Source organism: Pelodiscus sinensis, chromosome 3 (assembly GCF_049634645.1).
Source record: "Pelodiscus sinensis isolate JC-2024 chromosome 3, ASM4963464v1, whole genome shotgun sequence".
Classification (NCBI taxonomy): Eukaryota; Metazoa; Chordata; order Testudines; family Trionychidae; genus Pelodiscus; species Pelodiscus sinensis.
Window position 1 is genome coordinate 7,406,959 of NC_134713.1, and position 13,171 is coordinate 7,420,129.

Here is a 13,171-nt window from a genome sequence, read left to right on the forward strand (position 1 = left end):
TTTTGCCTCCCATTACATTTAAAGAAGTGTCCAAATATAGTATATCCGAAGTGAGGAATTTTACAGTTAGGGTATGTCTACACTACCACCCTAGTTCGAACTAGGGTGGTAATGTAGGCAACCGGAGTTGCAAATGAAGCCCGGGATTTGAATTCCCCGGGCTTCATTTGCATCTTGCCGGGCGGTGCCATTTTTAAATGTCCGCTAGTGCGGACTCCGTGCCGTGCGGCTACACGCGGCACGGAGTCCGCACTAGCAGACATTTAAAAATGGTACCGCCCGGCAAGATGCAAATGAAGTCCGGGGGATTCAAATCCCGGGCTTCATTTGCAACTCCGGTTGCCTACATAAATGAAGCCTGCCCCCACACCCAACACAGACACCTACAGGGCAAAGAGAGGCTGTGACAGGGTAGTGAGGTGTCCCTCTCAGCCCCCAGGCATTACCCTCTATGTCAGTTGTCTGTAAGTAGATGGAGGAGACTGATCTTCTTGCTTGGCACTTTCTCCATAGAGAAAGGCCAAGGGGCACTGGATGTTTACGGACTTCCAGGAATAAAGCAAATGATATTGAAGAAGCAGATAAAAGCTGAAATTACTTCACAACAGAGTGAGTTTGTGGTTGGCTCCGCTTGTGGCTGTTGCTTTTACTCAGTCTAACTCCTCTGTCAGCCTGAGATGCAGCACCTAGTATTTAAGAGCTCAGCACTAATTGCAGCCAATTTTAGGAAATATATCACACTATTACAATTAACTGCATGTTTTCTTTGTTACTGTTACAGCTGACAAATATTTGCCTGTAGGTAATTAGTATCTGTGTTGAAACTTCGCTCTTTGGAAGTCCTCATAACTCTTGGCATGGAGTCTGATGGGGCTGGGATTACAGGTTTAACATCTGTACCAATTAATCCTCTTCAGTCTGGCAAGAAACTGGTGGAAGTGAATGGAAAGAGATTCTCAGGCTGCTTTGGGCTTTGCTGGTGTCCATGGTTCATAAAGGAATTCAGGGAACATTTCCCCCTCAGACGTGACTTGGCAGCTAACTCTGCCTGTTTCAGAGGCTCATGCACCTTTGCCTACCATGTTGATTGTTATTCTGAAGTGTATGTGGTTTTCTAAAATGTTTCCTATTTCTAGACTCCTATCCCATTACAGAGATGTGCCAAATCTTTAAAAAAGGAGAGAATGGCTTACTACGATTGTGTATGCTGTGAGCCAAGACCATAGGGCTGGGTCTACACTGGCCACTTATTCCGGAAAAACAGCCGCTTTTCCGGAATAACTTGCCAGCTGTCTACACTGGCCGCTTGCTTTTCCGGAAAAGCAATGACGATCTAATGTAAAATCGTCATTGTTTTTCCGGAAAAACTATGCTGCTCCCGTTCGGCCAAAAGTCCTTTTCCGGAAAAACTGTTCCGGAAAAGGGCCAGTGTAGACAGCACAGTAGTGTTTTCCGCAAAAAAGCCCCGATCGAGAAAATTATGTTCAGGGCTTTTTTTGTGGAAAAGTGCGTCTACATTGGCCACGGACGCTTTTCCAGAAAAAGTGCTTTTCCGGAAAAGCATCCTGCCAATGTAGACGCGCTTTTCCCGGAAATACTTATAACGGAAAACTGTTCCGTTTTAAGCATTTCCGGAAAAGGGTGCCAGTGTAGACATAGCCTTTTAGGAGTGTGGGCTGAGCACACTGTGTGCTGTGTAGGAACTGAGCCCCTAGCAGAGATTGGGGCTGGGCAGAGGCAGAAGGGCGCTGCCAGCTTGGAGAGGTTGAGTGGAGAGAGAAGGCCTCAGTGTAACAGCCTTCCTCTGTAGCCAGACTGAAGAGCAGCAGCCATTAGGGTGTAAAGCTTGAAGTCACAAACTCACATTCTGTCTAAACTGCATTAAAATGGTGTCACACCAGGCTGAGAGAAGGTCTTCATGGCACCCAGTGTCCCCACAGAAAGAAATAGAGATCACGACGGGTAGAGAAAACTTAGTTAGCAGCATTTCATCTGGCAGGAAACGGTTTATCAATAGTTGAGGTTGTGGAATCCTCATTCTCTGATTATTGTCCTCACTTTCCTATTGTTTGTCTGTGTGATCTCTGTCTGGGGTGTAACTGTTTCTGTCTGATGCATAATTAATTTTTCAACTCAGGTGGTGGGTAAATTCTGTTACGGTATGTTCTGATTAGTAAAATGATATTAAAATAATTGGTTAAGGGATAGCTAAGCAGGACTCAAGTTTCATTTTATAAACTGGGGTCCAAGAAGGAGACCCAGAGGGAAAAAGGGAAAGTGGAAGGGAAAGAAGAAAGCAGGAAAGGAACAGCCAGAAGAAGAAGGAGGGAAGACCTGGAAGAAGAACTCACTTTCAAGACACAGATTAAGCCCAGGGGTGGCAGAACTTCTCTGCACGACCATGACATGGAGCAAGAAGGATCCCGAGAGACTGAGCAACAGAGGGAGTCTGCTGTCTTTAGCACGCTTGGGGAGTATGACACCATGTGCTTAGCATGTGTATTCTGCTTTGTTGGAAAGTGTGAATACATAGAGATGAAGAATATTACTGTGTAAGGCTCTTTCAGTGGCAAAAGATCCTGCAGACCCGCAGGAAGTTACGCCCTGAGCCCTAGGAATTGGGTAAAGGTGGGTGTCCCTAAAGTGTGGAAGGGATAAGGACAGTTGTCCGGGCAATGCCTACTGGCTGAGGAGGTCTAGGGAAGAGAGAATACCTATGCCAGCCAGAGGAGGCTGAGGGGAGAGAGAAGGCCCATGCTGACTGGGGAGGACTGGAGGAAAGACAAAAGTCCCTTGCCATCTGGGGAAGCTGGACAGGGGGAAAAAGTCCAGCCAGATGGGACCCCCACCTCCTTGAACCTACCTCACCACCCACCCTCTCTCTCATATGTCCTCAGTCTCCTGCCTTCAAACCAGAGCCCCAAGGCACTGTTTTGACTACTGCACCTCCCCAGCCCCATGCCCTGAAAGATGTGGGCATCATGGGGTGTTTGCCTGAGGCATTTGGGATTTCTGCTGCCATTCCAGGTCATGTGCTGAACCCTGCTGCACACGGCCCATGTTTGGAATACCAAGGAGAAAAAGGGGTCCCTGATGGTGGGGGAAGTTTGGGGAGGGGGGAGCAGAATGCGTGAAGGCCTGCTCAGGAGTACAGTCATGGGCTGCCAATACTGTGCAGCTATATTGTCACTGAGCCCAACTCTGACCAGAACACAAACCAAAAGGCTCTGTCAAAGGACAAAGGAACAGGTAGAGATTTATCCACATGATCTTAGGGAACCCCATAAAAATGTACATCCCTGGGTCTCACAACCCTCCCAAGAGGATTTAACAAATGAAGGTGGCCTTTTATTTGATTTATATGTAATTTCTAAAAAAAGAAGGGACTTTTATGGAAGAGAAATAACTAAAGAGCCTCAAAATGTCTATCAATGCACTCACACAGAGGTGTTCTGGTTCTGCACAACAACCAACTGCCTTTATTAAAAATAGAAGAAGCTATTAGAGGTGGCACAAGGGCACCTTTGGGGGTGATTAGGTTTGCGAGGTTCTTTGCAGCCCAGAAGAAAAGCGTCCAATGACTTTGTAAACCAGGTGTCCTCTGCCAGATACCCAGAAATCCCGCATTAACTTTCTCTTCTGCTGTTGCTCACTCTCTGATCTACAAAAAAGGAAGAAACTTTCATGCTCTAGGTTTGTGTCCATAAAAACAAGAACAATACAATCATTTCAAATGGAAGGTGGAGCAGGAATTTTCCCATTTTGTTGCACAATGACTTCATTTGGTGAGATCTTTTGGACACTTTTCACAGTCTGCTTTGGTCTTAACTAATTTGAGTAGTTTAGTATCATCTGCAAATTTTGCCACCTCACTGTTTTTCCAGATCATTTATAAATAGGTTGAATAGGACTGGTCCCAATATGGACCGTTGGGGAACACCACTAGTTACTTCTCTCCATTCTGAAAACTGACCATTTATTCCTGCCCTTTGTTTCCTGTCTAATAAATTATATGGAAGGAATTAATCAAAGAAGAAATTGCTTCACATCTGAGTGAGCTTGTGGTTAGCTCTGTTAGTGGCTGTTGCTTTTACTCAATCTAATTCCCCTGTCAGCCAGAAACACACCACCCTGTATTCAAGAGGTTTTAAGGGCTTAGCCCTACTTCCAGCCAATTTTAGGCTATATAGGACAATATTAAAATTAACTGCATTGGATTTTTTTGTTACTGTTACACTGACAAATCGTGTACTTTGTATACAATGTTAAATATCATTCTTAAGTGTATGTGGAGTTTTTTTTAAACGTTTCCTCCTTCTGTACTCGTAACCCATTACAGAAACATTTCAAATCTTTAAAAAATGTCAGAATGGCTTTCTATATTTGAGGATGCAGTGAGCCAGGAACATAAGGGTATGGGTTGGGGGCAGTCTGTGCTGTATAGGAATTAGGGCCCACCTGTACAACGGGGCTGGGCAGAGAGCAAAGATAGCTGTCAACCTGTAGGGACTGGGGGGAGGAAGAAGGCACCTGCCAGTAGAGGGTGGTGGAGAATGGAGAAAGCCCTCACAACCCAGAAGGACCAGGGGAGAGAGAGAAGACCTGTGCAAGCCAGAGGAGACCAAGAGGAGAGAAAAGGCCCCTGCTAGATGAGGAGGGCTGGGGGAAGGTAGAAAGCCTTTGCCAGAAGGGGAGTTGTGAGGGAGAGAGGAGCAAAGTCCCGCCACATGAACCGCACCTGCTCTGAGCCTGCGCCACCCTCTGTACCCTGTCGCATGACCCCATGTGCCTGCTCCTACCCAAATTCCCACTACACCTCCCACCCCACCAGTCACCTGCCCCAAAGGACGTGGGCAACACTGAGTGTTTGCCTGAGGCATTGAGATTTGTGCTGCCATTCTGGTTCTTCTGCTGGAGCCTGCTGCACACGGCCATGTCTAGAAGATCAGGGGGGAAAAAAAGGGCCCTCATGGTGATGAGGTTTGGGAGATGAGGGGCAAAGAGAGAGGAAATGCACGCCCTGGAGCACTGTCATGGGATGTCATCACTGTGAAGCCACATGGTGAATGAACCTAACTCCTTTGACCAAAAGCTGATCCTGAGACTCCTCCTTAGGCAGCTAAAGATCTTTGGGTAAGGACGAAGGAACATGTAGAGATTTATCCAAATGATTTTAGGGAAAGACAAAAAATTAGGTCTCCTGGTCTCAGAACACCCCTGGGTTTAACAAATGACGGTGGCCTTTTATATTATTTATATGTAATTTTTTTTAAAAGAAGGGATTTCTATGGAAAAGAAATCACTAAATAGCCCCTGAATGTCAATCGAAACACACACACACACACAGTTGTAATCATAGAATCATAGGACTGGAAGGGACCTCAAGAGGTCATCGAATCCAGCCCCCCGCCCTCAAGGCAGGACCAAGCTTTGTCTACACCATTCCTGACAGATGTCTATCTAACCTGTTCTTAAATATCTCCAGAGAGGGAGATTCCACCACCTCCCTTGGCAATTTATTCCAATATTTGACCACCCTGACAGTTAGGAATTTTTTCCTAATGTCCAATCTAAACCTCCCTTGCTGCACTTTAAGCCCATTACTCCTTGTCCTGTCCTCAGTAACCAAGAGGAACAAGTTTTCTCCTTCCTCCTTGTGACACCCTTTTAGATATTTGAAAACCGCTATCATGTCCCCCCTTAATCTTCTTTTTTCCAAACTAAACAAGCCCAGTTCATGAAGCCTGGCTTCATAGGTCATGTTCTCTAGACCTTTAATCATTCTTGTCGCTCTTCTCTGTACCCTTTCCAATTTCTCCACATCTTTCTTGAATGCGGCACAACAACCTGCTACTTCTATTAAATGGAGAAGAATAAACTATTTGAGGTGGCACAATGGCTCCCTTGTGAATTTTAATGGTTGCAAGGTTCATTGAAGCCCAGAAGTAAAGCATCCAAAGACTTTAGTAGCCAGGTGTCCCAGTGTCCTGTGAGAAGCAGGTACTTGGTACCAGAGCTCTGAAAAGGCTCTTAAATACTGACTGTTTAAACAACTCTCCTCAGTGAACTGGAAGCCGAAATAATGTCAAATATAGTGCCCATCTATACAAAGGGGAATAAGAACAACTCAAGAAGCTACAGACCGGTCAGCTTAACTTCAATGCCAGGAAAAAATACTGGAGCACGTAATAAAGGAATTCATCTGCAAACATCTGGAAGAAAATAAGGGGATAGGTAACAGCCAGTATGGTTTTATAAAGAACAAATCATGTCAAATCAATCTGGTAGCTTTTTTTGATAGGATAACAAGTCTTGTAGATAAGTGTGAAGCAGTGGATGTTATACCTAGACTTTAGTAAAGCATTTGATATGCTCTTGCACAATCTTCTTATCAATAAACTAGGGAAGTACAAACCTACATGGTACTACTATCAGGTGGGTGCATAACTGGCTGGATAACCATTCTCAGAGAGTAGTTATTAATGGTTCACAATCTTGCTGGAAAGGCATAACAAGTGGAGTTCCTTAGGAGTCTGTTTTGGGACCAGTTGGCTGTGTCTACATTGGCATCCCTTTCCGGAAAAGGGATGCTAATGAGACCAGTCGGAATTGCAAATCCGCGGGGGATTTAAATATCCCCCGCGGCATTTGCATTTACATGGCTGACGCTTTTTTCCGGCTCGGGGTTATGCCGGAGAAAAGTGCCAGTCTAGACGCGATTTTCCGGAAAATAAACTCTTTCCGGAAGATCCCTTATTCCTGATTTTAAAGAGGAATAAGGGTTCTTCTGGGAAAGGGTTTATTTTCCGCAAGAGCCCTGTCTAGACTGGTGCTTTTTTCCAGCAAAGTCCCGAGCCAGAAAAAAGTGGCAGCCATGTTCATGCAAATGCCGCGGGGAAAATTTAAATCCCTGGGGCATTTGCAATTCCGACTGGTCTCATTAGCATCCCTTTTCCGGAAAAGGGTGCCAATGTAGACACAGCCCCTGGGTATTGGTGACGGGGAGGGGTTTTACTTTTAGGTTTCTCCTTCCCTCCATATTTCTCTTCTTCTTAAGCTTCTTTTCCCCCAATTCCTTTCTTCCCTCTTTCCACTAAAGGGTGTGTGTGTGGAGGAGGCGGGTTACTCTTACTGTAGGAGGCCCTCACAGAGAGGTTGGTGGTGACCTGGACCATCCTTTGGTACATCTTCTGAGACCCCTCTGCCTCCTACGTCTCAGAATCTCGATGCTGATTGGCTGAGCAAGGCGGTTATTGACAGGAAGACTCAGGTCTTTTTGTTTTATTTAAAAGCCACACAAATAAGTCACAAGCCATCATGGACTGGATTGATTGTGCTGCTTCTCTGCAATTATTGTCTCTGCACAGCTCCCAGTTCCCTCTCATGCACCTGTTCTTCTCAGACACTTGCTGAATGGGAACTAGGAGGAATTGTTGGTCTGTCGCTCGTGTGAGAGTAGGGGTGTAAAATCCCCTTTAACTTATTAACTGGTTGACTGTTACGTTTAACTAGTTACCCAGGATGGGGGAGGGGAGTCACTCTGGCTTTTTGGCACTGGTAACCCCTTTACATCTCTATGAGGGTGTATCTAGACTACATGCCTCCGTCGACGGAGGCATGTAGATTAGCCAGATCGGCAGAGGGAAATGAAGCCGCAATTAAAATAATCGCGGCTTCATTTAAATTTAAATGGCTGCTCCGATCTGCCGATCAGCTGTTTGTCGGCAGATCGGGGCAGTCTGGACGCGACGCGCCGACAAAGAAGCCTTTCTTGATCGGCACAGGTAAACCTGGTTTCACGAGGCATACCTGTGCTGATCAAGAAAGGCTTCTTTGTCGGCGCGTCGCGTCCAGACTGCCCCGATCTGCCGACAAACAGCTGATCGGCAGAGCGGGGCAGCCATTTAAATTTAAATGAAGCCGCGATTATTTTAATCGCGGCTTCATTTCCCTCTGCCGATCTGGCTAATCTACATGCCTCCGTCAACGGAGGCATGTAGTTTAGACGTACCCTGAGTCCCATGTTCAGGTCAGTGAGTGTGTCCCAAGGGGCGGGGTGGGAGCAGGACACCAACCTTGCAGGGAAGGGTGGGGTGTGTGTGTGGCAGAGACATCACAAAAGCTGTTGCGGGACCTCAGATGATTAGGGGAAGGTGGTGGGGAGATGGTGACCTCACCCAGAGACTCTGAGATCAGCCAGGCAGGAAAGAGGAGCCAGGTGAACACAAGTCAGGGACTTCCCCTCCATGGCTTTGTGGGAGGCCATCCCGGAGAGATGGTGCTGGAATTACTTTGAGACCGATCCCCTCTGGTGGTGACCCTGGCTGGCTTCTGAGTGATGGGCTCACGCCCTTCACCCCTCCCATGTCCAGCCCCCAGTCAGATCCAGGAATGAGATGTGTCACCTTGATGTGTCTATTGATCCTGGTCTGCCTCTCTCCCACACAGCATGTCAACTCCTGCGCTGGGCCCAGAGTGTCCCAGGGGAGAGCCAAGGCCATAAGGAGCAGCAGGAGCCTGGTTCTGATTCACCATCCCCCTCCTTGGATTGGATTTAAGAGACCTCTCCCCCTCTCCCTGACCCCAGGCAAAGACAGGTGGCTCCCACAGGCTGTAGAACCTCCAGCTGCAGGGACTGTGGGGTGGGCGTGTTCCCCTGAGGCAGGCAGAGCCAGAGCAGGGAAGGAATTAGACTTCTGTCCAGTTCATCTTCTCCGGGTTCAGTGGAGACCCTGGGCCTTTAAGGTTCCTGCCTGGCGTTGGGTCCCTTCTTGTTCTTCTGCAGGAGCTGGGGGTGGAAGTCCATGTCCCTTTGCTCCAGGACCCCTTGGGAAAGAAATATTCCTGGCCCCGGGGAGATTGAGAGTGGACAGGAGAATACTGATGCAGCCCCCCTCTCTTCCCTTCTCTTCGACCTTAGCACTAACCTCACCTAGGGAAGGTGGTGGCTTAGCTGTGACGGTCCATGTGTGACCCAGCCCAGGACATGAGCCAGCTGGCCAGGGAGGGGATTTCCCGGCTTTGCAAACTGCGGGGACCCCAGAGGTAAGGAAACCCGCTGGGAAATGAGGCCCACTAGAACAGTGACACTGATAGAGGCCAGGCAATGGGACCCCTGCAGGAACAATTCACCTCCCCTCTGAGACTGTCCCCCAGTGGGTAACGGGAGCCCTGTCAAAATGTGCCACGTCCCCTGAGATGGAGGAACCCCCCGCTGAGCATGCAGTGGACTGAGCCACTGCCTATAGGGCCCCAGGCTGGGACCTGGTGGAGTGAGGGGGCCCAGCCCCACTACCCTCCCTCTGCAGCGCTCCGGAGCAGAGGAAAGCCCGCAAACCTGTGGACTAGGCCACGGGGCCGTATTTACCCTGATACGGGGAGCCCTGCAAGGACTAGGTCCCAGGGCATATTTACCCCAACTATGGTACCTTTCATTCCACCAGCCACCTGCCCTGAAGGACATGGATAATAGTGGATATCTCGGGCATATGGGATTTTTGCTGCTGCTCTGGTTCCTGTGTTAGACCCTGCTGCACATGACCATTTATGGAAAAACAGCAGGGGGAAAGGGTCCCTCAGGCTGGGGAGGTTTGGGAGGCGAGGGGAGCAAAGAAAGGAAAAGTCTGCCCTGGAGCACTGCCATGGGCTGTCAAAACTCTGCAGCCACATTGTGCTGAAACCAAGTCCTCTGACCACAACACAAACTAAAGAGCTTCGTAAAAAGCACAAAGGAAGAGATAAAGATGTATCCACGTGGTCTTAGGGAAAGACACAGAAATGTACGTCCCCTGGTCCAGGAACACTCCCATATAGATTTAACAAATGAAGGTGGCCTTTTTTTAATCTGTAATTTTGTTTAAAAGAAGGGATTTCTGTGGAAAATAAATAGCTAAATAGCCCCAAAATGTCAATCAAAACACCCACACACATTTGTGATGCAGCACTACAACCAGCTATGTTTATGAAAAGGAGAAGAAGAAGCTATTATTGGTGGCACAAGGGCTCCCTTGTGGATTTTAAGGTTTGCGAGGTTCTTTGCAGCTCAGAAGAAAAGCGTCCTATGACTTTAGAAGCCAGGCATCCTCTGCCAGATTCCCAGGAATCCTCCATAAACCTTCTCTGAGGCTAATGCTCAGACTCTGATCTACAAAACAAAGAAGAAACATTCACACTCTAAGTTTCTATCCATTAAAACAAGAACAACAAAATATTTCATCTCAAATGCTTCCTCGTCACTGAACAGTGAGTGCAGATACCCCAGGCTGATGCCAGAGTAGGAGATGCATTTTCCAGGCTGCAACAGGCTGCTACAGAGTTGTAATGAACATAGTCAGTTGTATTGAAAAACATGAGTCTAGACTGGCCAGTTTTTCCGGAAAATCAGCCACTTTTCCGGAAAAACTTGCCAGCTCTCTATACTGACCACTTGAATTTCCACGAAAGCACTGACTTCCTACTGTAAGAAATCAGTGCTTCTTGCGGAAATACTATGCTGCTCCCGTTCAGGCAAAAGTCCCTTTTGCACAAAGCTTTTGTGCAAAAGGGCCAGTGTAGACAGCTCAGATTTGTTTTCCGCAAAAAAGCCCCAATCGCGAAAATGGCGATCGGGGCTTTTTTGCGGAAAAGCACGTCTAGATTGGCATGGATGCTTTTCCGCAAAAAGTGCTTTTGCGGAAAAGCGTCCGTGCCAATCTAGACACTCTGTTCCGAAAATGCTTTTAACTGAAAACTTTTCTGTTAAAAGTATTTCCGGAAAATCATGCCAATCTAGACGCAGCCGAGCTGTCTGCCCACCTGGGTCCCGAAGAAAATGTGCCAGACTTCTGAACATGGGCCTCCCCTCCCTGTACCTCTAACTCTCCAGTAAAGGAAACAGAGTCTCATTTTCTAACAAAAACCCATCCTGTAACATTCCCCAAATGTAAAGGGACAAACAACAAATATAGCTCTTGGGTGATTAATAACTCCCCAGCAAATTCAATATGAATGTGGCTATAAATATGATGTACAGTATCACATGTGGATTCTGAGCTTACCCGGCTCCGTCTACAGCAGATCCTTCCACGACTGCAAATTCCAATCCTTTTATAAGGGTAGTAACATTGACGGGCACAATTACCTGCAGCCCTTTCACATGCTCGGTCCCCAGTGTTAAACTGGGTGAATCCTGCACAGGGAAAAGAGTCAGATCAAGTCCCTGCTAAAATCCATGCTATGGTAGAAAAGAAGTTGGGAAAATATAATACAGTGTTCTAAAATTTTAGAACAGACTCACAAAAGTCTCTCTACATTATCCCTTCATTTCATTATGCTCTTACCTGGGGAGCTTTGCAGCACCAAGAGGAAGACAGCAAAGAGAAGGTAGAGAATCTTCATGGCTGAAGGTTGGCTGAAATCCCGAGGTTGCTGGAGAGAAAAGACCCCAAATTAGAGATCATATGGAACTTCTCTACTTATGGGCTGCTGGGGGTTGCGAAATGTGGAACTGTTGAAATTTTGTTTTGAAACACTGTACGTTTATCTAGTCTGTGCTGCAATTGGTTAATAATAATGATTATTATTTGTTCACCTCCATAAACGTTCCTGGAGAATTGCAGGAAAAGACAGTTAAAAATTCCTTTCCTTGACTAGTTGCAATATGCATATTTCCACCTAGAAAACATATGGAAATGTTTAAAAGTCCTGTGAAGACAATGAAATGCTTCCCAATACATTTAAATGAGGGTCTAATTTCTGAGAGAAATTCTAGACCACAGCTGTCCCTTGGAAACTTTGACAATAAAGGTATGTCTACACTGCAGAATTTTTCTGGAAAAATGGCCATTTTCCCAGAAAAAGCTACACTTCTATGTACACTGCTATAGCATTCTTTGGACAGAAAGTCAAAAACCAAGGAGTTTTTCTGACTGTGGTAAACCTCTTTCTACAAGGAAGAAGCCTTTTTTTGAAAGAGCACTTTCAGAAAAAGGCATGTGTGGAGAGGAAAGAGGGATTTTTTTTTTTAAAGAAAAAGCCTCCAGGAAAAAGCACAGGTGCCCTGGTGGCCAAGCTGTCCATAGTAATCACAACTTAAATGTGAGACAGTGCCCAATCAATTACTTTTTCGATGCGCCTTTTCTGTGAGGACACTCTCTTCTGGACAATCTTCTTCCGAAAGAAGCCTACAGTCGAGACATAGCCTAAGTGTGTGCATCTGTTTGTTTGTTATGTACAATAGTTAATGAATATTTCACATGTGTTTGGGGAATTTTTTAATTTCACACATCCAAGCCAATAAACAGAGGCTAAAAATCATGGTTAAAATGAAAGATAAAATAAACAAAATTTCCCTCATGGTGTGTCAGAAAGATATTGGTCTGGAGTTATTTTCCCTATATATTCAAACTAAGGAATTTTACCTTTAGTAAAATGCGTAAACCCTGTATTTTTTTCTCTCCTCCCACACGCTGCATACCAAGCATGAACTTTAACAGTAGGCATCTAAGATGGAGACATATAATACTGATGCATCAAACATGTGGAGGACACTGGTACTTGCATTTGACCAGCTACACTTCGGATTTGTTTAATTCTACTTGGAAGAAGCTAACTGGAAGTGACTGGGTTTCCGTTGTGGCCAGGTATATTTCTGAAAATGTCTAAGGGTGCTATGGAGGCTTGGACACCCGAAACTTTCTTGTGGGATTCATGGAACCCTTTTAGAGCTTCACAAACATATTTATGGGTGTGTCTAGACTACATGGCTGTGTCTAGACTGGCACGTTTTTCCGCAAAAGCAGCTGCTTTTGCGGAAAAACTTGCCAGCTGTCTACACTGGCTGCTTGAATTTCCGCAAGAACACTGACGATCTCATGTAAGATTTTCAGTGTTCTTGTGGAAATGCTATGCTGCTCCCATTCAGGCAAAAGCCTTCTTGTGCAAATGCTTTTGCGCAAGAGGCCCAGTGTAGACAACTCATTATTGTTTTGCGCAAAAAAGCCCTGATTGTGAAAATGGCGATCGTGGCTTTCTTGTGCAAAACCGAATCTAGATTGGCACGGATGCTTTTGCGCAAAAAGTGCTTTTGCGGAAAAGCGTCTGTGTCAATCTAGATGCTCTTTTCCGCAAATGCTTTTAATAAGCATTTGCGGAAAATCATGCCAGTCTAGACGTAGCCCGTGGGTCCATCGAT

General features: G+C 46.2%; 1 long non-coding RNA gene across 1 annotated transcript; it reads right to left on the reverse strand.

The window, feature by feature from the left end:
• Positions 1 to 9,929: 9,929 nt before the first annotated feature.
• On the reverse strand, positions 9,930 to 11,458 carry LOC102452239 (uncharacterized). The gene is made up of 3 exons (XR_332357.3): positions 11,319 to 11,458; positions 11,037 to 11,167; positions 9,930 to 10,144 (listed from the first exon to the last, which is right to left on the reverse strand). It is a non-coding gene; the product is annotated as an uncharacterized LOC102452239 (long non-coding RNA).
• Between the last annotated feature and the right edge of the window lie 1,713 nt (positions 11,459 to 13,171).